The following is a 24,973-nucleotide window of genomic DNA, read 5'->3' as shown; positions in this document are numbered from 1 at the left end:
AGCGAACCCGGAGGGTCCAGTTGCATGTGGGGCTGCGTAAAGGCTCCCCTGGGGAGTTCACTTGTACCCAAAGCCTTCCTTTGGGGGCACTTTTGGATGGGCGAAAAGGGCTCGTAACGCTTTTCCTGGGGCCTGATTTTTCAGTCGTCTTCGATGCCGGCTACAGATATGTTTTGGGATGCTCGGAAACAGCGAACCCGGAGGGTCCAGTTGCATGTGGGGCTGCGTAAAGGCTCCCCTGGGGAGTTCACTTGTACCCAAAGCCTTCCTTTGGGGGCACTTTTGGATGTTCCAAAAGGGCTCGCAACGCATTTCCTGGGGCCTGATTTTTCAGTCGTCTTCGATGCCGGCTAGGGCTATGTTTAGGAATGCTCGGAAACAGCGAACCCGGAGGGTCCAGTTGCATGTGGGGCTGCGTAAAGGCTCCCCTGGGGAGTTCACTTGTACCCAAAGCCTTCCTTTGGGGGCACTTTTGGATGGGCGAAAAGTGCTCGTAACGCATTTCCTGGGGCCGGATTTTTCAGTCGTCTTCGATGCCGGCTAGGGCTATGTTTAGGGATGCTCGGAAACAGCGAACCCGGAGGGTCCAGTTGCATGTGGGGCTGCGTAAAGGCTCCCCTGGGGAGTTCACTTGTACCCAAAGCCTTCCTTTGGGGGCACTTTTGGATGGGCGAATGGGGCTTGCAACGCATTTCCTGGGGCCTGATTTTTCAGTCGTCTTCGATGCCGGCTAGGGCTATGTTTAGGGATGCTCGGAAACAGCGAACCCGGAGGGTCCAGTTGCATGTGGGGCTGCGTAAAGGCTCCCCTGGGGAGTTCTCTTGTACCCAAAGTCTTCCTTTCGTGGCACTTTTCGATGGGCGTATGGGGATTGTAACGCATTTCCTGGGGCCTGATTATTCACTCGTCTCCGATGAATGCTAGTGCTATATTTAGGGATGCTCGGAAACAGCGAACCCGGAGGGTCCAGTTGCATGTGGGGCTGCGTAAAGGCTCCCCTGGGGAGTTCACTTGTACCCAAAGCCTTCCTTTGGGGGCACTTTTGGATGGTCCAAAGGGGCTTGCAACGCGTTTCCTGGAGCCTGATTTTTCAGTCGTCTTCGATGCCGGCTAGGGCTATGTTTAGAGATGCTCGGAAACAGCGAACCCGGAGGGTCCAGTTGCATGTGGGGCTGCGTAAAGGCTCCCCTGGGGAGTTCTCTTGTACCCAATGTCTTCCTTTGGGAGCACTCTTGGATGGGCGAAAAGGGCTCGCAACGCATTTCCTGGGCCCTGATTTTTCAGTCGTCTCCGATGACTGCTAGGGCTACGTTTAGTTTTGCTCAGGAACAGCGAACGCGGAGGGTCCAGTTGCGTGTGGGGCTGCGTAAAGGCTCCCCTGGGGAGTTCACTTGTACCCAAAGCCTTCCTTTGGGGGCACTTTTGAATGGGCGAAAAGGGCTCGCAACGCATTTCCTGGGGCCTGATTTTTCATTCGTCTTCGATGCCGGCAAGGGATATGTATAGGGATGCTCGGAAACAGCGAACCCGGAGGGCCAATTGCATGTGGGGCTGCGTAAAGGCTCCCCTGGGGAGTTCACTTGTACCCAAAGCCTTCCTTTGGGGGCACTTTTGGATGGGCGAAAAGGGCTCGAAACGCATTTCCTGGGGCCTGATTTTTAAGTCGTCATCGATGCCGGCTAATTCTATGTTTAGGGATGCTCGGAAACAGCGAACCCGGAGGGTCCAGTTGCGTGTGGGTCTGCGTAAAGGCTCCCCTGGGGAGTTCACTTGTACCCAAAGCCTTCCTTTGGGGGCACTTTTGGATGGGCGAAAAGGGCTCGCAACGCATTTCCTGGGGCCTGATTTTTCAGTCGTCTCCGATGACTGCTAGGGCTATGTTTAGGGATGCTCGGAAACAGCGAACCCGGAGGGTCCAGTTGCATGTGGGGCTGCGTAAAGGCTCCCCTGGGGAGTTCTCTTGTACCCAATGTCTTCCTTTGGGGGCACTCTTGGATGGGCGAAAAGGGCTCGCAACGCATTTCCTGGGGCCTGATTTTTCAGTCGTCTTCGATGCCGGCTAGGGCTATGTTTAGGGATGCTCGAAAACAGCGAACCCGGAGGGTCCAGTTGCATGTGGGGCTGCGTAAAGGCTCCCCTGGGGAGTTCTCTTGTACCCAAAGCCTTCCTTTTGTGACACTTTTGGATGGTCCAAAGGGGCTTGAAACTCCTTTTCTGGGGCCGGGGTTTTCAGTCTTCTCCCATGCCGGCTAGTGATATATTTAGCGTTGCTCGGAAACAGCGAACCCGGAGGGTCCAGTTGCATGTGGGGCTGCGTAAAGGCTCCCCTGGGGAGTTCTCATGTACCCAATGTCTTCCTTTGGGGGCACTTTTGGATGGGCGAAAAAGTCTTGCAACGCATTTCCTGGGGCCTGATTTTTCAGTGGTCTTCGATGCCGGCTAGGGCTATGTTTAGGGATGCTCGGAAACAGCGAACCCGTAGGGTCCAGTTGCATGTGGGGCTGCATAAAGGCTCCCCTGGGGAGTTCACTTGTACCAAAAGCCTTCCTTTGGTGACACTTTTGGATGGTCCAAAGGGGCTTGCAACGCGTTTCCTGGGGCCGGATTTTTCAGTCGTCTTCGATGCCGGCTATGGTTATGTTTAGGGATGCTCGGAAACAGCGAACCCGGAGGGTCCAGTTGCATGTGGGGCTGCGTAAAGGCTCCCCTGGGGAGTTCACTTGTACCCAAAGCCTTCCTTTGGGGGCACTTTTGGATGGGCGAAAAGGGCTCGTAACGCTTTTCCTGGGGCCTGATTTTTCAGTCGTCTTCGATGCCGGCTACAGATATGTTTTGGGATGCTCGGAAACAGCGAACCCGGAGGGTCCAGTTGCATGTGGGGCTGCGTAAAGGCTCCCCTGGGGAGTTCACTTGTACCCAAAGCCTTCCTTTGGGGGCACTTTTGGATGTTCCAAAAGGGCTCGCAACGCATTTCCTGGGGCCTGATTTTTCAGTCGTCTTCGATGCCGGCTAGGGCTATGTTTAGGAATGCTCGGAAACAGCGAACCCGGAGGGTCCAGTTGCATGTGGGGCTGCGTAAAGGCTCCCCTGGGGAGTTCACTTGTACCCAAAGCCTTCCTTTGGGGGCACTTTTGGATGGGCGAAAAGTGCTCGTAACGCATTTCCTGGGGCCGGATTTTTCAGTCGTCTTCGATGCCGGCAAGGGCTATGTTTAGGGATGCTCGGAAACAGCGAACCCGGAGGGTCCAGTTGCATGTGGGGCTGCGTAAAGGCTCCCCTGGGGAGTTCACTTGTACCCAAAGCCTTCCTTTGGGGGCACTTTTGGATGGGCGAATGGGGCTTGCAACGCATTTCCTGGGGCCTGATTTTTCAGTCGTCTTCGATGCCGGCTAGGGCTATGTTTAGGGATGCTCGGAAACAGCGAACCCGGAGGGTCCAGTTGCATGTGGGGCTGCGTAAAGGCTCCCCTGGGGAGTTCTCTTGTACCCAAAGTCTTCCTTTCGTGGCACTTTTCGATGGGCGTATGGGGATTGTAACGCATTTCCTGGGGCCTGATTATTCACTCGTCTCCGATGAATGCTAGTGCTATATTTAGGGATGCTCGGAAACAGCGAACCCGGAGGGTCCAGTTGCATGTGGGGCTGCGTAAAGGCTCCCCTGGGGAGTTCACTTGTACCCAAAGCCTTCCTTTGGGGGCACTTTTGGATGGTCCAAAGGGGCTTGCAACGCGTTTCCTGGAGCCTGATTTTTCAGTCGTCTTCGATGCCGGCTAGGGCTATGTTTAGAGATGCTCGGAAACAGCGAACCCGGAGGGTCCAGTTGCATGTGGGGCTGCGTAAAGGCTCCCCTGGGGAGTTCTCTTGTACCCAATGTCTTCCTTTGGGAGCACTCTTGGATGGGCGAAAAGGGCTCGCAACGCATTTCCTGGGCCCTGATTTTTCAGTCGTCTCCGATGACTGCTAGGGCTACGTTTAGTTTTGCTCAGGAACAGCGAACGCGGAGGGTCCAGTTGCGTGTGGGTCTGCGTAAAGTCTCCCCTGGGGAGTTCACTTGTACCCAAAGCCTTCCTTTGGGGGCACTTTTGAATGGGCGAAAAGGGCTCGCAACGCATTTCCTGGGGCCTGATTTTTCATTCGTCTTCGATGCCGGCAAGGGATATGTATAGGGATGCTCGGAAACAGCGAACCCGGAGGGCCAATTGCATGTGGGGCTGCGTAAAGGCTCCCCTGGGGAGTTCACTTGTACCCAAAGCCTTCCTTTGGGGGCACTTTTGGATGGGCGAAAAGGGCTCGAAACGCATTTCCTGGGGCCTGATTTTTAAGTCGTCATCGATGCCGGCTAATTCTATGTTTAGGGATGCTCGGAAACAGCGAACCCGGAGGGTCCAGTTGCGTGTGGGTCTGCGTAAAGGCTCCCCTGGGGAGTTCACTTGTACCCAAAGCCTTCCTTTGGGGGCACTTTTGGATGGGCGAAAAGGGCTCGCAACGCATTTCCTGGGGCCTGATTTTTCAGTCGTCTCCGATGACTGCTAGGGCTATGTTTAGAGATGCTCGGAAACAGCGAACCCGGAGGGTCCAGTTGCATGTGGGGCTGCGTAAAGGCTCCCCTGGGGAGTTCTCTTGTACCCAATGTCTTCCTTTGGGGGCACTCTTGGATGGGCGAAAAGGGCTCGCAACGCATTTCCTGGGGCCTGATTTTTCAGTCGTCTTCGATGCCGGCTAGGGCTATGTTTAGGGATGCTCGAAAACAGCGAACCCGGAGGGTCCAGTTGCATGTGGGGCTGCGTAAAGGCTCCCCTGGGGAGTTCACTTGTACCCAATGTCTTCCTTTGGGGGCACTCTTGGATGGGCGAAAAGGGCTCGCAACGCATTTCCTGGGGCCTGATTTTTCAGTCGTCTCCGATGACTGCTAGGGCTACGTTTAGTTTTGCTCAGGAACAGCGAACGCGGAGGGTCCAGGGTCGTGTGGGTCTGCATAAAGGCTCCCCTGGGGAGTTCACTTGTACCCAAAGCGTTCCTTTGGGGGCACTTTTGGATGGGCGAAAAGGGCTCGCAACGCATTTCCTGGGGCCTGATTTTTCATTCGTTTTCGATGCCAGCAAGGGATATGTATAGGGATGCTCGGAAACAGCGAACCCGGAGGGCCAATTGCATGTGGGGCTGCGTAAAGGCTCCCCTGGGGAGTTCACTTGTACCCAAAGCCTTCCTTTGGGGGCACTTTTGGATGGGCGAAAAGGGCTCGCAACGCATTTCCTGGGGCCTGATTTTTAAGTCGTCATCGATGCCGGCTAATTCTATGTTTAGGGATGCTCGGAAACAGCGAACCCGGAGGGTCCAGTTGCATGTGGGGCTGTGTAAAGGCTCCCCTGGGAAGTTCAATTGTACCCAAAGCCTTCCTTTGGGGGCACTTTTGGATGGGCGAAAAAGTCTTGCAACGCATTTCCTGGGGCCTGATTTTTCAGTCGTCTTCGATGCCGGCTAGGGCTATGTTTAGGGATGCTCGGAAACAGCGAACCCGGAGGGTCCAGTTGCATGTGGGGCTGCGTAAAGGATCCCCTGGGGAGTTCACTTGTACCCAATGTCTTCCTTTGGGGGCACTTTTGGATGGGCGATAAAGGCTTGCAACGCATTTCCTGGGGCCTGATTTTTCAGTCGTCTTCGATGCTGGCTAGAGATATATTTAGGGATGCTCGGAAACAGCGAACCCGGAGGGTCCAGTTGCATGTGGGGCTGCGTAAAGACTCCCCTGGGGAGTTCACTTGTACCCAAAGCCTTCCTTTGGGGGCACTTTTGGATGGGCGAAAAGGGCTCGTAACGCATTTCCTGGGGCCTGATTTTTCAGTCGTCTTCGATGCCGGCTAGAGATATGTTTAGGGATGCTCGGAAACAGCGAACCCGGAGGGTCCAGTTGCATGTGGGGCTGTGTAAAGGCTCCCCTGGGGAGTTCACTTGTACCCAAAGCCTTCCTTTGGGGGCACTTTTGGATGGGCGAAAAAGTCTTGCAACGCATTTCCTGGGGCCTGATTTTTCAGTCGTTTTCGATGCCGGCTAGGGCTATGTTTAGGGATGCTCGGAAACAGCGAACCCGGAGGGTCCAGTTGCATGTGGGGCTGCGTAAAGGCTCCCCTGGGGAGTTCACTTGTACCCAAAGCCTTCCTTTGGGGGCACTTTTGGATGGGCGAAAAAGGCTTGCAACGCATTTCCTGGGGCCGGATTTTTCAGTCGTCTTGGATGCGGGCTAGAGATATGTTTAGGGATGCTCGGAAACAGCGAACCCGGAGGGTCCAGTTGCATGTGGGGCTGCGTAAAGGCTCCCCTGGGGAGTTCACTTGTACCAAAAGCCTTCCTTTGGTGACACTTTTGGATGGTCCAAAGGGGCTTGCAACGCGTTTCCTGGGGCCGGATTTTTCAGTCGTCTTCGATGCCGGCTAGGGCTATGTTTAGGGATGCTCGGAAACAGCGAACCCGGAGGGTCCAGTTGCATGTGGGGCTGCGTAAAGGCTCCCTTGGGGAGTTCACTTGTACTCAAAGCCTTCCTTTGGTGACACTTTTGGATGGTCCAAAGGGGCTTGAAACTCGTTTTCTGGGGCCCGGGTTTTCAGTCTTCTCCCATGCCGGCTAGTGATATATTTAGCGTTGATCGGAAACAGCGAACCCGGAGGGTCCAGTTGCATGTGGGGCTGCGTAAAGGCTCCCCTGGGGAGTTCTCATGTACCCAATGTCTTCCTTTGGGGGCACTTTTGGATGGGCAAAAAAGTCTTGCAACGCATTTCCTGGGGCCTGATTTTTCAGTCGTCTTCGATGCCGGCTAGGGCTATGTTTAGGGATGCTCGGAAACAGCGAACCCGGAGGGTCCAGTTGCATGTGGGGCTGCGTAAAGGCTCCCCTGGGGAGTTCACTTGTACCCAAAGCCTTCCTTTGGTGACACTTTTGGATGGTCCAAAGGGGCTTGCAACGCGTTTCCTGGGGCCGGATTTTTCAGTCGTCTTCGATGCCGGCTATGGCTATGTTTAGGGATGCTCGGAAACAGCGAACCCGGAGGGTCAAGTTGCATGTGGGGCTGCGTAAAGGCTCCCCTGGGGAGTTCACTTGTACCCAAAGCCTTCCTTTGGGGGCACTTTGGATGGGCGAAAAGGGCTTGGAACTCATTTCCTGGCACCTGATTTTTCAGTCGTCTTCGATGCTGGCTAGGGCTATGTTTAGGGATGCTCGGAACCAGCGAACCCGGAGGGTCCAGTTGCATGTGGGGCTGCGTAAAGGCTCCCCTGGGGAGTTCACTTGTACCCAAAGCCTTCCTTTGGGGGCACTTTTGGATGGGCGAAAAGGGCTCGCAACGCATTTCCTGGCACCTGATTTTTCAATCGTCAACGATGCCGGCTCGGGATATGTTTAGGGATGCTCGGAAACAGCGAACCCGGAGGGTCCAGTTGCATGTGGGGCTGCGTAAAGGCTCCCCTGGGGAGTTCACTTGTACCCAAAGCCTTCCTTTGGGGGCACTTTGGATGGGCGAAAAGGGCTTGGAACTCATTTCCTGGCACCTGATTTTTCAATCGTCAACGATGCCGGCTCGGGATATGTTTAGGGATGCTCGGAAACAGCGAACCCGGAGGGTCCAGTTGCATGTGGGGCTGCGTAAAGGCTCCCCTGGGGAGTTCTCTTGTACCCAAAGTCTTCCTTTCGGGGCACTTTTGGATGGGCGTATGGGGATTGTAACGCATTTCCTGGGGCCTGATTATTCACTCGTCTCCGATGACTGCTAGTGCTATATTTAGGGATGCTCGGAAACAGCGAACCCGGAGGGTCCAGTTGCATGTGGGGCTGCGTAAAGGCTCCCCAGGGGAGTTCTCTTGTACCCAAAGTCTTCCTTTCGGGGCACTTTTGGATGGGCGAATGGGGCTTGTAACGCATTTCCTGGGGCCTGATTTTTCAGTCGTCTCCGATGACTGCTAGGGCTATGTTTAGGGATGCTCGGAAACAGCGAACCCGGAGGGTCCAGTTCCATGTGGGGCTGCGTAAAGGCTCCCCTGGGGAGTTCTCTTGTACCCAATGTCTTCCTTTGGGGGCACTCTTGGATGGGCGAAAAGGGCTCGCAACGCATTTCCTGGGGCCTGATTTTTCAGTCGTCTTCGATGCCGGCTAGGGTTATGTTTAGGGATGCTCGAAAACAGCGAACCCGGAGGGTCCAGTTGCGTGTGGGTCTGCGTAAAGGCTCCCCTGGGGAGTTCACTTGTACCCAATGTCTTCCTTTGGGGGCACTATTGGATGGGCGAAAAGGGCTCGCAACGCATTTCCTGGGGCCTGATTTTTCATTCGTCTTCGATGCCGGCAAGGGATATGTATAGGGATGCTCAGAAACAGCGAACCCGGAGGGTCCAGTTGCATGTGGGGCTGCGTAAAGGCTCCCCTGGGGAGTTCACTTGTACCCAAAGCCTTCCTTTGGGGGCACTTTTGGATGGTCCAAAGGGGCTTGCAACGCGTTTCCTGGGGCCGGATTTTTAAGTCGTCTTCGATGACGGCTAGGGCTATGTTTAGGGATGCTCGGAAACAGCGAACCCGGAGGGTCCAGTTGCATGTGGGGCTGCGTAAAGGCTCCCCTGGGGAGTTCACTTGTATCCAAAGCCTTCCTTTGGTGACACTTTTGGATGGTCCAAAGGGGCTTGCAACGCGTTTCCTAGAGCCTGATTTTTCAGTCGTCTTCGATGCCGGCTAGGGCTATGTTTAGGGATGTTCGGAAACAGCGAACCCGGAGGGTCCAGTTGCATGTGGGGTTGCGTAAAGGCTCCCCTGGGGAGTTCTCTTGTACCCAAAGTCTTCCTTTGGGGGCACTTTTGGATGGGCGAAAAAGGCTTGCAACGCATTTCCTGGGGCCGGATTTTTCAGTCGTCTTGGATGCGGGCTAGAGATATGTTTAGGGATGCTCGGAAACAGCGAACCCGGAGGGTCCAGTTGCATGTGGGGCTGCGTAAAGGCTCCCCTGGGGAGTTCACTTGTACCCAAAGCCTTCCTTTGGGGGCACTTTTGGATGGGTGAAAAGGGCTCGCAACGCATTTCCTGGGGCGTGATTTTTCAATCGTCAACGATGCCGGCTCGGGGTATGTTTAGGGATGCTCGGAAACAGCGAACCCGGAGGGTCCAGTTGCATGTGGGGCTGCGTAAAGGCTCCCCTGGGGAGTTCACTTGTACCCAAAGCCTTCCTTTGGTGACACTTTTGGATGGTACAAAGGGGCTTGAAACTCCTTTTCTGGGGCCCGGGTTTTCAGTCTTCTCCCATGCCGTCTAGTGATATATTTAGCGTTGCTCGGAAACAGCGAACCCGGAGGGTCCAGTTGCATGTGGGGCTGCGTAAAGGATCCCCTGGGGAGTTCTCTTGTACCCAATGTCTTCCTTTGGGGGCACTTTTGGATGGGCGAAAAGGGCTCGAAACGCAGTTCCTGGGGCCTGATTTTTCAATCGTCTTCGATGCCGGATAGCGCTATATTTAGATTTGCTCAGGAACAGCGAACCCGGAGGGTCCAGTTGCATGTGGGGCTGCGTAAAGGCTCCCCTGGGGAGTTCTCTTGTACCCAAAGCCTTCCTTTGGGGGCACTTTTGGATGGTCCAAAGGGGCTTGCAACGCGTTTCCTGGGGCCTGATTTTTCAGTCGTCTTCGATGCCGGCTAGGGCTATGTTTAGGGATGCTCAGAAACAGCGAACCCGGAGGGTCCAGTTGCATGTGGGGCTGCGTAAAGGCTCCCCTGGGGAGTTCACTTGTACCCAAAGCCTTCCTTTGGGGGCACTTTTGGATGGTCCAAAGGGGCTTGCAACGCGTTTCCTGGGGCCTGATTTTTCAGTCGTCTTCGATGCCGGCTAGGGCTATGTTTAGGGATGCTCAGAAACAGCGAACCCGGAGGGTCCAGTTGCATGTGGGGCTGCGTAAAGGCTCCCCTGGGGAGTTCTCTTGTACCCAAAGCCTTCCTTTGGTGACACTTTTGGATGGTCCAAAGGGGCTTGAAACTCGTTTTCTGGGGCCCGGATTTTCAGTCTTCTCCCATGCCGGCTAGGGATATATTTAAGTTTGCTAGGAAAAATCGAACCCGAAGGGTCCAGTTGCATGTGGGGCTGCGTAAAGGCTCCCCTGGGGCGTTCACTTGTACCCAAAGCCTTCCTTTGGGGGAACTTTTGGATGGGCGAAAAGGGCTCGCAACACATTTCCTGGGGCCTGATTTTTCAGTCGTCTTCGATGCCGGCTAGTGCTATATTTAGGGATGCTCGGAAACAGCGAACCCGGAGGGTCCAGTTGCATGTGGGGCTGCGTAAAGGCTCCCCTGGGGCGTTCACTTGTACCCAAAGCCTTCCTTTGGGGGCACTTTTGGATGGGCAAAAATGGCTCGTAACGCATTTCCTGGGGCCTGATTTTTCAGTCGTCTTCGATGCCGGCTAGTGCTATGTTTAGGGATGCTCGGAAACAGCGAACCCGGAGGGTCCAGTTGCATGTGGGGCTGCGTGAAGGCTCCCTTGGGGAGTTCAATTGTACCAAAAGCCTTCCTTTGGTGACACTTTTGGATTGTCCAAAGGGGCTTGCAACGCGTTTCCTGGGGCCGGATTTTTCAGTCGTCTTCGATGCCGGCTAGGGCTATGTTTAGGGATGCTCGGAAACAGCGAACCCGGAGGGTCCAGTTGCATGTGGGGCTGCGTAAAGGCTCCCCTGGGGAGTTCACTTGTACACAAAGCCTTCCTTTGGTGACACTTTTGGATGTTCCAAAGGGGCTTGCAACGCGTTTCCTGGAGCCTGATTTTTCAGTCGTCTTCGATGCCGGCTAGGGCTATGTTTAGGGATGCTCGGAAACAGCGAACCCGGAGGGTCCAGATGCATGTGGGGCTGCGTAAAGGCTCCCCTGGGGAGTTCACTTGTACCAAAAGCCTTCCTTTGGTGAAACTTTTGGATGGTCCAAAGGGGCTTGAAACTCCTTTTCTGGGGCCCGGATTTTCAGTCTTCTCCCATGCCGGCTAGGGATATATTTAAGTTTGCTCGGAAAAATCGAACCCGAAGGGTCCAGTTGCATGTGGGGCTGCGTAAAGGCTCCCCTGGGGAGTTCTCTTGTACCCAAAGTCTTCCTTTCGGGGCACTTTTGGATGGGCGAATGGGGCTTGTAACGCATTTCCTGGGGCCTGATTTTTCAGTCGTCTCCGATGACTGCTAGGGCTATGTTTAGGGATGCTCGGAAACAGCGCACCCGGAGGGTCCAGTTGCATGTGGGGCTGCGTAAAGGCTCCCCTGGGGAGTTCACTTGTACCCAAAGCCTTCCTTTGGGGGCACTTTTGGATGGTCCAAAGGGGCTTGCAACGCGTTTCCTGGAGCCTGATTTTTCAGTCGTCTTCGATGACGGCAAGGGCTATGTTTAGGGATGCTCGGAAACAGCGAACCCGGAGGGTCCAGTTGCATGTGGGGCTGCGTAAAGGCTCCCCTGGGGAGTTCACTTGTACCCAAAGCCTTCCTTTGGGGGCACTTTTGGATGGGCGAAAAGGGCTCGTAACGCATTTCCAGGGGCCTGATTTTTCAGTCGTCTTCGATGCCGGCTAGGGCTAGGTTTAGGGATGCTCGGTAACAGCGAACCCGGAGGGTCCAGTTGCATGTGGGGCTGCGTAAAGGCTCCCCTGGGGAGTTCACTTGTATCCAAAGCCTTCCTTTGGTGACACTTTTGGATGTTCCAAAGGGGCTTGCAACGCGTTTTCTGCGGCCCGGGTTTTCAGTCTTCTCCCATGCCGGCTAGTGATTTATTTAGCGTTGCTCAGAAAATCGAACCCGGAGGGTCCAGTTGCATGTGGGGCTGCGTAAAGGCTCCCCTGGGGAGTTCACTTGTACCCAAAGCCTTCCTTTGGGGGCACTTTTGGATGGGTGAAAAGGGCTCGCAACGCATTTCCTTGGCCTGATTTTTCAATCGTCAACGATGCCGGCTAGGGATATGTTTAGGGATGCTCGGAAACAGCGAACCCGGAGGGTCCAGTTGCATGTGGGGCTGCGTAAAGGCTCCCCTGGGGAGTTCTCTTGTACCCAAATCCTTCCTTTGGGGGCACTTTTGGATGGGCGAATGGGGCTTGTAACGCATTTCCTGGGGCCTGATTTTTCAGTCGTCTCCGATGACTGCTAGGTCTATGTTTAGGGATGCTCGGAAACAGCGAACCCGGAGGGTCCAGTTGCATGTGGGGCTGCGTAAAGGCTCCCCTGGGGAGTTCACTTGTACCCAAAGCCTTCCTTTGGGGGCACTTTTGGATGGTCCAAAGGGGCTTGCAACGCGTTTCCTGGAGCCTGATTTTTCAGTCGTCTTCGATGCCGGCTAGGGCTATGTTTAGGGATGCTCGGAAACAGCGAACCCGGAGGGTCCAGTTGCATGTGGGGCTGCGTAAAGGCTCCCCTGGGGAGTTCACTTGTACCCAAAGCCTTCCTTTGGTGACACTTTTGGATGGTCCAAAGGGGCTCGCAACGCGCTTTCTGGGGCCTGGGTTTTCAGTCTTCTCCCATGCCGGCTAGGGTTATGTTTAGGGATGCTCGGAAACAGCCAACCCGGAGGGTCCAGTTGCATGTGGGGCTGCGTAAAGGCTCCCCTGGGGAGTTCTCTTGTACCCAAAGCCTTCCTTTGGTGACACTTTGGAATGGTCAATAGGGGCTTGCAACGGTTTTTCTGGGGCCCGGGTTTTCAGTCTTCTCCCATGCCGGATAGGGATATATTTAGGTTTGCTCGGAAAAATCGAACCCGAAGGGTCCAGTTGCATGTGGGGCTCCGTAAAGGCTCCCCTGGGGAGTTCTCTTGTACCGATAGCCTTCCTTGGGGGGCACATTTGGATGGTCCAAAGGGGTTTGCAACGCGTTTCCTGGAGCCTGATTTTTCAGTCGTCATCCATGCCGGCTAGGGCTATGTTTAGGGATGTTCGGAAACAGCGAACCCGGAGGGTCCAGTTGCATGTGGGGCTGCGTAAAGGCTCCCCTGGGGAGTTCACTTGTACCAAAAGCCTTCCTTTGGGGACACTTTTGTATGGGCGAAAAGGGCTCGTAACGCATTTCCTGGGGCCTGATTTTTCAGTCGTCTTCGATGCCGGCTAGTGTTATGTATAGGGATGCTCGGAAACAGCGAACCCGGAGGGTCCAGTTGCATGTGGGGCTGCGTAAAGGCTCCCCTGGGGAGTTCACTTGTACCAAAAGCCTTCCTTTGGTGACACTTTTGGATGGTCCAAAGGCGCTTGCAACGCGTTTCCTGGGGCCTGATTTTTCAGTCGTCTCCGATGACGGCTAGGGTTACTTTTAGTTTTGCTCAGGAACAGCGCACCCGGAGGGTCCAGTTGCATGTGGGGCTGCGTAAAGGCTCCCCTGGGGAGTTCACTTGTACCCAAAGCCTTCCTTTGGGGACACTTTTGTATGGGCGAAAAGGGCTCGTAACGCATTTCCTGGGGCCTGATTTTTCAGTCGTCTTCGATGCCGGCTAGGGCTATATTTAGGGATGCTCGGAAACAGCGAACCCGGAGGGTCCAGTTGCATGTGGGGCTGTGTAAAGGCTCCCCTGGGGATTTCACTGGTACCCAAAGCCTTCATTTGGGGGCACTTTTGGATGGGCAAAAAAGGCTTGCAACGCATTTCCTGGGGCCTGATTTTTCAGTCGTCTTCGATGCCGGCTAGGGCTATGTTTAGGGATGCTCGGAAACAGCGAACCCGGAGGGTCCAGTTGCATGTGGGGCTGCGTAAAGGCTCCCCTGGGGAGTTCACTTGTACCCTAAGCCTTCCTTTGGGGGCACTTTTGGATGGGTGAAAAGGGCTCGTAACGCATTTCCTGGGGCCTGATTTTTCAGTCATCATCGATGCTGGCCAGGGATATGTTTAGGGATGCTCGGAACCAGCGAACCCGGAGGGTCCAGTTGCATGTGGGGCTGCGTAAAGGCTCCCCTGGGGAGTTCTCTTGTACCCAATGTCTTCCTTTGGGGGCACTTTTGGATGGGCGAATGGGGCTTGTAACGCATTTCCTGGGGCCTGATTTTTCAGTCGTCTTCGATGCCGGCAATTGTTATGTTTAGGGATGCTCGGAAACAGCGAACCCGGAGGGTCCAGTTGCATGTGGGGCTGCGTAAAGGCTCCCCTGGGGAGTTCTCTTGTACCCAAAACCTTCCTTTGGTGACACTTTTGGATTGGCGAAAAGGGCTCGTAACGCATTTCCTGGGGTCTGATTTTTCAGTCATCTTCGATGCCGGCTAGGGCTCTGTTTAGCTTTGCTCACGAACAGCGAACCCGGAGGGTCCAGTTGCATGTGGGGCTGCGTAAAGGCTCCCCTGGGGAGTTCACTTGTATCCAAAGCCTTCCTTTGGGGGCACTTTTGGATGGTCCAAAGGGGCTTGCAACGCGTTTCCTGGGGCCGGATTTTTCAGTCGTCTCCGATGACGGCTAGGGTTACGTTTAGTTTTGCTCAGGAACAGCGAACCCGTAGGGTCCAGTTGCATGTGGGGCTGCGTAAAGGCTCCCCTGGGGATTTCACTGGTACCCAAAGCCTTCCTTTGGGGGCACTTTTGGATGGGCGAAAAAGGCTTGCAATGCATTTCCTGGGGCCTGATTTTTCAGTCGTCTTCGATGCCGGCTAGGGCTATGTTTCAAGGTGACTGCTCTGACCACTCAGATGAATCTTTGGAGCAGTGTGGCTGCCAGCCTGCACCTCCGGTGAAGTGTTCTGTGAGTGAGGTGCAGTGCGGCTCAGGTGAATGTATCCACAAGAAGTGGTGATGTGACAGAGATCCTGATTGCAAGGATGGAAGTGATGAAATTAACTGCCCTTCTCAGACCTGCAGGCCAGACCAGTTCAGATGTGTAGATGGGAACTGTGTCCATGTGAGTAGGCAGTGCAGTGGTGTGAGAGACTGTCTGGATGGCACTGATAAAGCAAACGGTAACAATGTTATTCAGTGCTCTGGACCTGGCAAATTCAAGTGCAGAAGTGGAGAATGCATAGATACCAATAAAGTGTGTAACCAGCAGAGAGACTGCAAGGACTGGGGTGATGAGCCCCTGAAGGAATGCAACATAAATGAATGTGACTGTCCAGCTGGGTTTGACTTTGTAGAAAAGAGAAACTGTGGAATTGATGAATGTCAAAACCCTGGTATCTGTAGTCAAATCTGTATCAACCTGAAAGGTGGCTACAAATGTGAACGTAGCCGTGGCTATCAGGTGAATCCTGCTACAGGAACCGGGAAAGGGCCATACTGGTACAAAAACACAAATAACACCTGTGATTACAATGACGCTGCTAAGCAGGGTTTAGGGGTTTGTAGCATGGAGACAAGGGGTAACAACTACAGTGTTTGGAACAATTGTACAGCTTTGGCCTTACCTCCTGATGTTTTTCTGATTTGTGGGATGAGGCCTGGCAAGGTATCGCTGCAAATGCTATCAGATGTCCATGTTACTTAGATAAACTCATTGTATTTGCTCCTAGCTTGTTACAGTTGCGTGAGATCACCAGACATAAATGGGCATTGCTTGCACTGGATAGCAATGATAATGTTGAATTGTGTGGGGTTGCAGCTAGAGCAGCATTGGCAATTTTAGTGCTTGGAGTGGCATCTGCGGCCGCACGTAACAACTTAGAAAAATTGGTATGCTGGGCCAAGAAGCAAGCCTATGCCATGACAGAGATACTTGAGGAGATGTTACCAGATCAAAATAGTCTGCGACATGCGCTCTTACAGGATCAAGCTGCTATTGACTTTTTGCTTTTGGCTCAAGGGCATGGGTGTGAGGGACTGTACCTTGTTTTACTGACTACTGAAACAGCTGTGAGAACCGCAGAAAGGGACCCATGCATCCAGAATAAAAGGACCAGTAACTACTGAAACTTGGAGAGTTGAGCCCGCTCCTGGGAAACTGAAACTCAAGCTAAGGAAGAACTAATATTCTGGCAACGAGGCTCTGCAGGCTCTGCATGAATTAAGGATGCCAAATAAAGGGGACAAGCCTGAAGGGAGGAAAGGGAGAAGGCAAGACCAGGGCAGGACCCTCCACTGCGGTGTGTATGGTCTACCGAGGGAGGCAACCCCTATGGGTATTGACTGCCGAGTGAGAGGGCCTCGACTGGACTTCTCCCACACTAAGGTCAGGTTGTCCTGAGAAAATAACATAAGAACCTTTTTTTTAACCTATATAAAATTGTGATTCGTTTTCCAGGAGCTGGATCACCCTGACAGGCCGAACGGTAACACAAGCCTGAATCAACCCTGAAGGTGTTTGCCTATTATGATCCAGATACGTGGGCAGAAGACAGATCGTGGGACTATAGGACCCCAGTATATATACTTAATAGAATAATTAGGTTATTAGCTGTAATAGAAATAGTTATAAATGATGAGAACTGCTTTGTATCAAAATTGCCTAGCTTTGGATTATTTACTAGCACAAGAAGGAGAAGTCTGTGGAAAATGTAGCTTTAGTAATTGCTGTTTAAAGATTGATAAAAAGGGTGTTTCTTCCTAGTAGCTAATAGAATGTTATGTTCTGGTTTAGGATGAGAAGAATGTTAATAATATGCTGATGTTTTAATTGTTTTTAATTGTTACAGAGCAGTGCTTACATCAAGCCAAGGACCAAGCCAAATTCAGCTTCTCACTGTCCTGTCAGCAGGCAGGCTGGGAGGAGGGCCGGACTGCTCGGGGTTAGGTTGGGCATCGGACAGCAGGTGGTGAGCAATTGCATTGTGCATCACTTGTTTCGTACACATTATTACTAGTAGTACTATTATAATCATTATTGTTATTATTATTATTGTTATTATCTACTTGTTTTTATCTCAACTCACAGGCTTCACTTTCCCATTTCTCTCTCCCATCCCAGAGAAGGAGAGGGGGGAGGTGAGCGAGCAAACACAAACCTGGAAGGATATGGAATGGGATTTATTTTTATGGCTGCCTGGTGGACCATGGGTTAAAAGAGTGTTATTTTTATTGTTATGTGGTGTAATGACGTTATTATTTGTACCTTGTATGATACCTTGTCTTACATTATTAATACACTGGGTGATAAATAGTACATTGGTAATAACTTCATTAAAAAAGGAAGGGAATATGTCAATTATGATGCTTAAGGATTGGACCCTCCAAGAACAAACTGATGAAATCCAATTATTAATAACAGAAGAGACACGAATTGGGGATATTAAAAAGAAGATAAGGGATTGTGAGGAATGTTTTAACAATTCCAATTCGTGTCCATAAATTCGTGTCCATAAATTCGTGTGCATAAAGAATAATTCTGTTTGAATCCTGTCTGCCTCTGGGCCCTGCACTGGCAATTTAGTTCTTGAACCACAGATGCAGTGTGTCCCAGTCTCCCCCTCATTCTAGTCAATTTATCACGTCTTCAGAAAACACTCCTTAAATTTATGAACCTGTTTGCTTTTGTTATTCCGGACTTCTATTTCTAACAGTTACAGCCTTTTTTCCTGTCTTCTTCGAGATTAACTTAACACCGCTATAGATGTGTCTGTGAATGGCTGGGGAAGAATGTTTTAATTACTCGTGAAGCATCAAATAAGAAAGCTGTTTGTGTTTGATGTCTGGGAGTTTCAGAACAACTGATAACAACTAGTGACTGTTATGAGATACTATGTGGATCCTTGGTATCTGGTCAGGGGGGCCAAGAGATTAAGAGGAAGGAAAAAGAAGCTGAAGGACGGTTGGGAGACAAGACCTGCGGAGAGTGTACAGAGAGTGTTCCATAAACTTGGAATAGTGCCAAGTAAGTACAAAGGGTGAGAGGAAGACTACGAGCCTTCAGCATGAAAGACCCCTAGAGACCCCCAGAGGAGACTGATGCGCATGCTCCAGTAGGAGAAACTGGACCCCGGAAGCTAATTATAATAATCTACTTTTTTAGAAGTAGTAATGAATATGTATTAGTCTAGGTGCATAAAAATCAGCTGCTTGATGTAACTGGTGTGCGTCCTGGTGGAGCGGAGACTCCCGGTGCACCCAGCGCTGTTTGCTTACCTCTATTCCTTTATATTCTTTTAATAAATCCTATTTTTTATTTAATCCTAATTTGAATCCTGAGCCATTTATAACAATTTGGGGGCTCGTCCGGGATGGTTATAGTTCCTGAATTCTGATTTAATCTAGGAGAGGCGCCCCACCATTTGGTGGCTCCTGTTTGAGTCAGATCGGGACTAATGCCATCCTGAACCTGAATAAAGGTAAGCAAAGAATTTAATTTTTTTTGAGCTCCCGTGTTGCCGGCTGTTTTTTGCCCGTAATTCTGCGCGCGAAGTTCCGGACGAAGACGACAGAGTCGTTTGGATACCGTTCGGTTGGATTCCGGTGTCCGGAATCGAACCGGATGAAGACGACAGTCGTTTGGATACCGTCTGGTTCGATCCCAGACGAAGACAGCAGAGATGCTGGTGGATACCGTCCGATTGGAGTCTGGACGAAGACGACTGATTCGTAAGATACCGTCCGGTTGGGTAAGGGTACGGTTGCCAGCTTTTGTGTGTGAGAGTGTAACTGAGACTTCTAAAGTCAGCGTGGAGGTCTTTTTGTTTTCTCACTGGTTCTAAGCTCCTGTCGGGGGGGCTAGACTGGTGAGAAGAGGGATACGTGGGTGGGTGATAGGTCCTAAACCCCCTGCAAGACACTCTCACTGGGCAGCCAAGGGCTGTGGGAATTGCCACTAGTAAAATTCCCGGATGGGTCAGATAAAATCGAAGACCAAGGACCAGAAAGGGAGCAAATTACCAGATATATGACCAAAAAGTCCATTATGAATAATGATTAGAAATTGGAACAATAGGGGCCCCAGAAAATTAAAGAGTAAATTAAAAATGATCCAGTATTTTATGATAGAATGACCAAAAGAACCCTTAAGACCCCCTGTATTTTGATCCACGGAGGACGGGGTCTGTCAGGCTTTGAACATTAATAGTAGAATACCCGTGGATCCCGAAAAGAGCAAGCTGAAACATTGGAATTAGAATTTAGAGAGCAATTGATTAAGAATGAATATGTGCTACTGTGCTGTGCTGCACTTATACCACCAGATAACAGGAGCCTCTCGGACCCAGAGAACCAGATCAAAAACAACCTCATGGTTCAGACTTTAACCAAGGGGTCTAAAATAAGGAGGACTGTTCACAAAGGGACAGGTTATGTATATGTATAGGAATGTTTATGTATATGTAACTTTTTACTAAAGCAATTTGTCACGTTAGGCCTGCACGACTTTGGTGGGACTACCTGCCCTGTGCTGCACGGAACTGAGTAAACATACCTACTTTACAATCCTACTGATTGTGGAGTCAGCTTTCTGAGAATCATTTTGGTGAGCCAGGCAGGAGACACTCTGCTCGGCTGCGGGATCGGCTGCAGCGTGGATGCCCCTAGGTGCACCCTGAGTGTTTTTGCTCGGAGGGGACTCCACTCTCAGCTGCTCACCGCAGGAGCAAAGATCTCCTGAAACTGCAGACAAATGGTATGTTTTCAGCTGCTGGAGGGATACTAACTGGAGTGTTAATAATTGTATGTGTTTTTATGTATGTATTTTGTGTTGAAAGTATTTGTGTAAATGTAAGGGTTTGAAACAAAGTGTTACAAGTCACTTCACGAAGAACACAGTCAGAGACAATACTTGTTTGGTTGGTTATCATTCTAAATTATATTCCTGTGGTGTGAATGAGATGTGCTGGAGGCCTCCGTGTGCGAGTGTGCTGTGTGAGTGAGACGCAGCGTTGCTGCAAAGCGAGTGCAGAGTTCCGATCCATTGTTCCGTACTCTCTGCAAGGGAGTGGGCAGAGACGAACGAAGTGCTTGACAGACTGAAAAGAAGTGCTGTTTTATCCAAGTTTTGAGTGGTGGTGCCTAATATATGGGCCCGGTGTATCTTGTGTATCTTGTGTATCCTATTTTTGCTCTTAAATGTTTTGACTGTGACAAGAAAAAGGCAGGAGCATGATATGACATGCTTCCTGCAACATATGAGGCCCGCACAGGCTGAGACCTGGACTCACGGAGACCCAGACTCGCTGAGACCTGAACAGGCCGAGAGACCGGAGCGGCGCCGAGAGACCGGAGCGGCGCTGGGAGACCCGAGACACTACGGAGGGACTACCGCTGGACGGAGAGAGCCCTGAGAGACGCTGCAGAGCCACAGACGGCTCTGAGAGACACAGAATAGACCTGACAGAAGCTGCAAAACGCGGGGAAATTGACGTGATCACGGTGTGATGCGGGACATCCGAGATCGAGCTGCTACGGGAGACCAGAGACATCAGTGGACAACGGCAGCCGACCCTCACTGTGTGGCGAGTCGGCACAGAGCAGAGGGGCGGACATCAGGACCCTGCAGCCTGTCTGACATAACCATGGAGGCAGCGGCAGCAGCGGCTGTGCTGCTTCACTCTGGCATTCTTTTTATAAAAGGTTTATCTTGCAACGCAAAAAAGACTACTCGTCCCCAGATCGGTGTTATAACTATTACTAATGACGACTTAGCTCTATTGCAGGGCAGGAGTGCAGAGACGCAGATCACACTGCCAAATGACCACCGGCAGGCTCTTTCACAAACCTAAGGTTGCAGCTGGCACTGCCTGCAGCCGTATAGCACACTTACACTCTCTTTCCTAACTAGTAATCATGTGTCTCATCCATTTGTGGTGAATGGCCAGTGACAAAAAGAAAAGGGGGGAGACAAAGACAGAAACGGTACAAGGAGGATGCCACTGACACTAACAGCATGGGTAATAGGAGTAGTATAAGTGACACAGGTGACGGTGCAGGGCACTCTGCGGGCTGCTCGCCTTCGCCTGACTGTGCACTGCTGCCAACGGTGCTAAAGTAAAATGTGAAGACTGTCTGGATGGCACTGATGAAGCAAACTGTAACAATGTTATTCAGTGCTCTGGACCTGGCAAATTCAAGTGCAGAAGTGGAGAATGCATAGATACCAATAAAGTGTGTAACCAGCAGAGAGACTGCAAGGACTGGGGTGATGAGCCCCTGAAGGAATGCAACATAAATGAATGTGACTGTCCAGCTGGGAAACTGTGGAGATAGTGATGAATGCCAAAACCCTGGTATCTGTAGTCAAATCTGTATCAACCTGAAAGGCTATCAGATGAATCCTGCTACGGGAACCTGAAAAGGGCCATACGGCAAAGCAAATTAGATAACTGTTATTTAACTTGTCAGAAGATAAAAAAGAAAGTGTTTCAACAAGCAGCCACAGGAGGGAAGAATCACTGAACCCTCGGTGTGAGGGACTGTACCTTGTTTTACTGACTACTGAAACAGCTGTGAGAACTGCAGAAAGGGACCCATGCATCCAGAATAAAAGGACCAGTAACTACTGAAACTTGGAGGGTTGAGTCCGCTCCTGGGAAACTGAAACTCAAGCTAAGGAAGAACTAATATTCTGGCAACGAGGCTCTGCATGAATTAAGGATGCCAAATAAAGGGGACAAGCCTAAAGGGAGGAAAGGGAGAAGGCAAGACCAGGGCAGGACCCTCCACTGCGGTGTGTATGGTCTACCGAGGGAAGCAACCCCTATGGGTATTGACTGCCGAGTGAGAGGGCCTCGACTGGACTTCTCCCACACTAAGGTCAGGTTGTCCTGAGAAAATAACATAAGAACCTTTTTTAACCTATATAAAATTGTGATTCGTTTTCCAGGAGCTGGATCACCCTGACAGGCCGAACGGTAACACAAGCCTGAATCAACCCTGAAGGTGTTTGCCTATTATGATCCAGATACGTGGGCAGAAGACAGATCGTGGGACTATAGGACCCCAGTATATATACTTAATAGAATAATTAGGTTATTAGCTGTAATAGAAATAGTTATAAATGATGAGAACTGCTTTGTATCAAAATTGCCTAGCTTTGGATTATTTACTAGCACAAGAAGGAGAAGTCTGTGGAAAATGTAGCTTTAGTAATTGCTGTTTAAAGATTGATAAAAAGGGTGTTTCTTCCTAGTAGCTAATAGAATGTTATGTTCTGGTTTAGGATGAGAAGAATGTTAATAATATGCTGATGTTTTAATTGTTTTTAATTGTTACAGAGCAGTGCTTACATCAAGCCAAGGACCAAGCCAAATTCAGCTTCTCACTGTCCTGTCAGCAGGCAGGCTGGGAGGAGGGCCGGACTGCTCGGGGTTAGGTTGGGCATCGGACAGCAGGTGGTGAGCAATTGCATTGTGCATCACTTGTTTCGTACACATTATTACTAGTAGTACTATTATAATCATTATTGTTATTATTATTATTGTTATTATCTACTTGTTTTTATCTCAACTCACAGGCTTCACTTTCCCATTTCTCTCTCCCATCCCAGAGAAGGAGAGGGGGGAGGTGAGCGAGCAAACACAAACCTGGAAGGATATGGAATGGGATTTATTTTCATGGCTGCCTGGTGGACCATGGGTTAAAAGAGTGTTATTTTTATTGTTATGTGGTGTAATGACGTTATTATTTGTACCTTGTATGATACCTTGTTTTACATTATCAATACGCCGGGTGATAAATAGTACATTGGTAATAACTTCGTTAAAAAAGGAAGGGAATATGTCAATTATGATGCTTAAGAACTGGACCCTCCGAGAACAAACTGATGAAATCCAATTATTAATAACAGAAGAGACACGAATTGGGGATATTAAAAAGAAGATAAGGGATTGTGAGGAATGTTTTAACAATTCCAATTCGTGTCCATAAATTCGTGTCCATAAAAAAAATAAGTCTGTAATAATGTAATAATTCTGTTTGAATCCTGTCTGCCTCTGGGCCCTGCACTGGCGGTTTAATTCTTGAACCACAGATGCAGTGTGCCCCAGTCTCCCCCTCATTCCAGTCAATTTATCACGTCTTCAGAAAACACTCCTTAAATTTATGAACCTGTTTGCTTTTGTTATTCCTGACTTCTAGTTCTAACAGTTACAGTTTTTCTTTTCTGTCTTCTTCGAGATTGATTTAACACTGCTATAGATGTTATGTAGATGACTGTGAATAGCTGGGAAAGAATGTTTTAATTGCTCGTGAGTTGCCAACCTGTTTGGGAGTTTCAGAACAACTGATAATAACCGGTGACTGCTGGTGACTGTTATGGGATCCTTGGTATCTGGCCAGGGGGGCCAAGAGATTAAGAGGAAGAGAAAAGAAGCTGAAGGACGGTTGGGAGACAAGACCTGCGGAGAGTGTACAGAGAGTGTTCCATAAACTTGGGATAGTGCCAAGTAAGTACAAAGGGTGAGAGGAAGACTACGAGCCTTCAGCATGAAAGACCCCTAGAGACCCCCAGAGGAGACTGATGCGCATGCTCCAGTAGGAGGAACTGGACCCCGGAAGCTAATTATAATAATCTACTTTTTTAGAAGTAGTAATGAATATGTATTAGTCTAGGTGCATAAAAATCAGCTGCTTGATGTAACTGGTGTGCGTCCTGGTGGAGCGGAGACTCCCGGTGCACCCAGCGCTGTTTGCTTACCTCTATTCCTTTATATTCTTTTAATAAATCCTATTTTTTTATTTAATCCTAATTTGAATCCTGAGCCATTTATAACAACGGCTAGGGCTATGTTTAGTTTTGCTCAGGAACAGCGAACCCGGAGGGTCCAGTTGCATGTGGGGCTGCGTAAAGGCACCCCTGGGAAGTTCACTTGTACCCAAAGCCTTCCTTTGGAGGCACTTTTGGATGGGCGAAAAGGGCTCGTAACGCATTTCCTGGGGCCTGATTTTTCATTCGTCTTCGATGCTGGCTAGGGCTATGTTTAGGGATGCTCGGAAACAGCGAACCCGGAGGGTCCAGTTGCATGTGGGGCTGCATAAAGGCTCCCCTGGGGAGTTCACTTGTATCCAAAGCCTTCCTTTGGGGGCACTTTTGGATTGTCCAAAGGGGCTTGCAAAGCATTTCCTGGGGCCTGATTTTTCACTCGTCTCCGATGATGGCTAGGGATACGTTTAGGTATGCTCAGGAACAGCGAACCCTAAGGGTCCAGTTGCATGTGGGGCTGCGTAAAGGCTCCCCTGGGGAGATCACTTGTACACAAAGCCTTCATTTGGAGGCACTTTTGGATGGGTGAAAAGGGCTCTCAACGCATTTCCTGGGGCCTGATTTTTCAGTCATCTCCGATGACGGCTAGGGCTACGTTTAGGTTTGCTAAGGAACAGAGAACCCGGATGGTCCAGTTGCATGTGGGGCTGCGTAAAGGCTCCCCTGGGAACTTCAGATGTACCCAAGGCCTTCCTTTGGTGACACTTTTGGATGGTCCAAAGGGGCTTGCAACGGGTTTTCTGGGGCCCGTGTTTTCAGTCTTCTCCCATGCCGTCTACGAATATATTTAGTGTTGCTCGGAAACAGCGAACCCGGAGGGTCCAGTTGCATGTGGGGCTGCGTAAAGGCTCCCCTGGGGAGTTCTCTTGTACTCAAAGCCTTCCTTTGGGGGCACTATTGGATGGGCGAAAAGGGCTCGTAACGCATTTCCTGGGGCCTGATTTTTCAGTCGTCTTCGATGCCGGCTAGGGCTATGTTTAGGGATGCTCGGAAACAGCGAACCCGGAGGGTCCAGTTGCATGTGGGGCTGCGTAAAGGCTCCCCTGGGGAGTTCATTTGTACCCAAAGCCTTCCTTTGGTGACACTTTTGGATGGTCCAAAGGGGCTTGCAACGCGTTTTCTGTGGCCCGTGTTTTCAGTCTTCTCCCATGCCGGCTAGGGATATATTTAGGGTTGCTCTGAAAAATCGAACCCGGAGGGTCCAGTTGCATGTGGGGCTGCGTAAAGGCTCCCCTGGGGAGTTCACTTGTACCCAAAGCCTTCCTTTGGGGGCACTTTTGGATGGGCGAAAAGGGCTCGGAACACATTTCCTGGGGCCTGATTTTTCACTCATCTCCGATGACGGCTAGGGCTACGTTTAGGTTTGCTAAGGAACAGAGAACCCGGAGTTTCCAGTTGCATGTGGGGCTGCGTAAAGGCTCCCCTGGGG

At 50.9% G+C, this 24,973-nt stretch overlaps 1 long non-coding RNA gene across 1 annotated transcript; it reads left to right on the top strand.

Annotated features, from left to right (window-relative positions):
- Nucleotides 1-14,612: 14,612 nt before the first annotated feature.
- LOC140003606 (uncharacterized) lies at nucleotides 14,613-23,530 on the top strand. The gene is made up of 2 exons (XR_011812530.1): nucleotides 14,613-21,596; nucleotides 21,667-23,530. It is a non-coding gene; the product is annotated as an uncharacterized lncRNA (long non-coding RNA).
- Nucleotides 23,531-24,973: the final 1,443 nt, after the last annotated feature.

The sequence above is a fragment of the Anas platyrhynchos genome, chromosome 13, assembly GCF_047663525.1.
Source record: "Anas platyrhynchos isolate ZD024472 breed Pekin duck chromosome 13, IASCAAS_PekinDuck_T2T, whole genome shotgun sequence".
Lineage (NCBI taxonomy): Eukaryota > Metazoa > Chordata > Aves > Anseriformes > Anatidae > Anas > Anas platyrhynchos.
The sequence above is the reverse complement of the archived record's forward strand: the minus strand, read 5'-3'. Positions and strand labels throughout refer to the sequence as shown.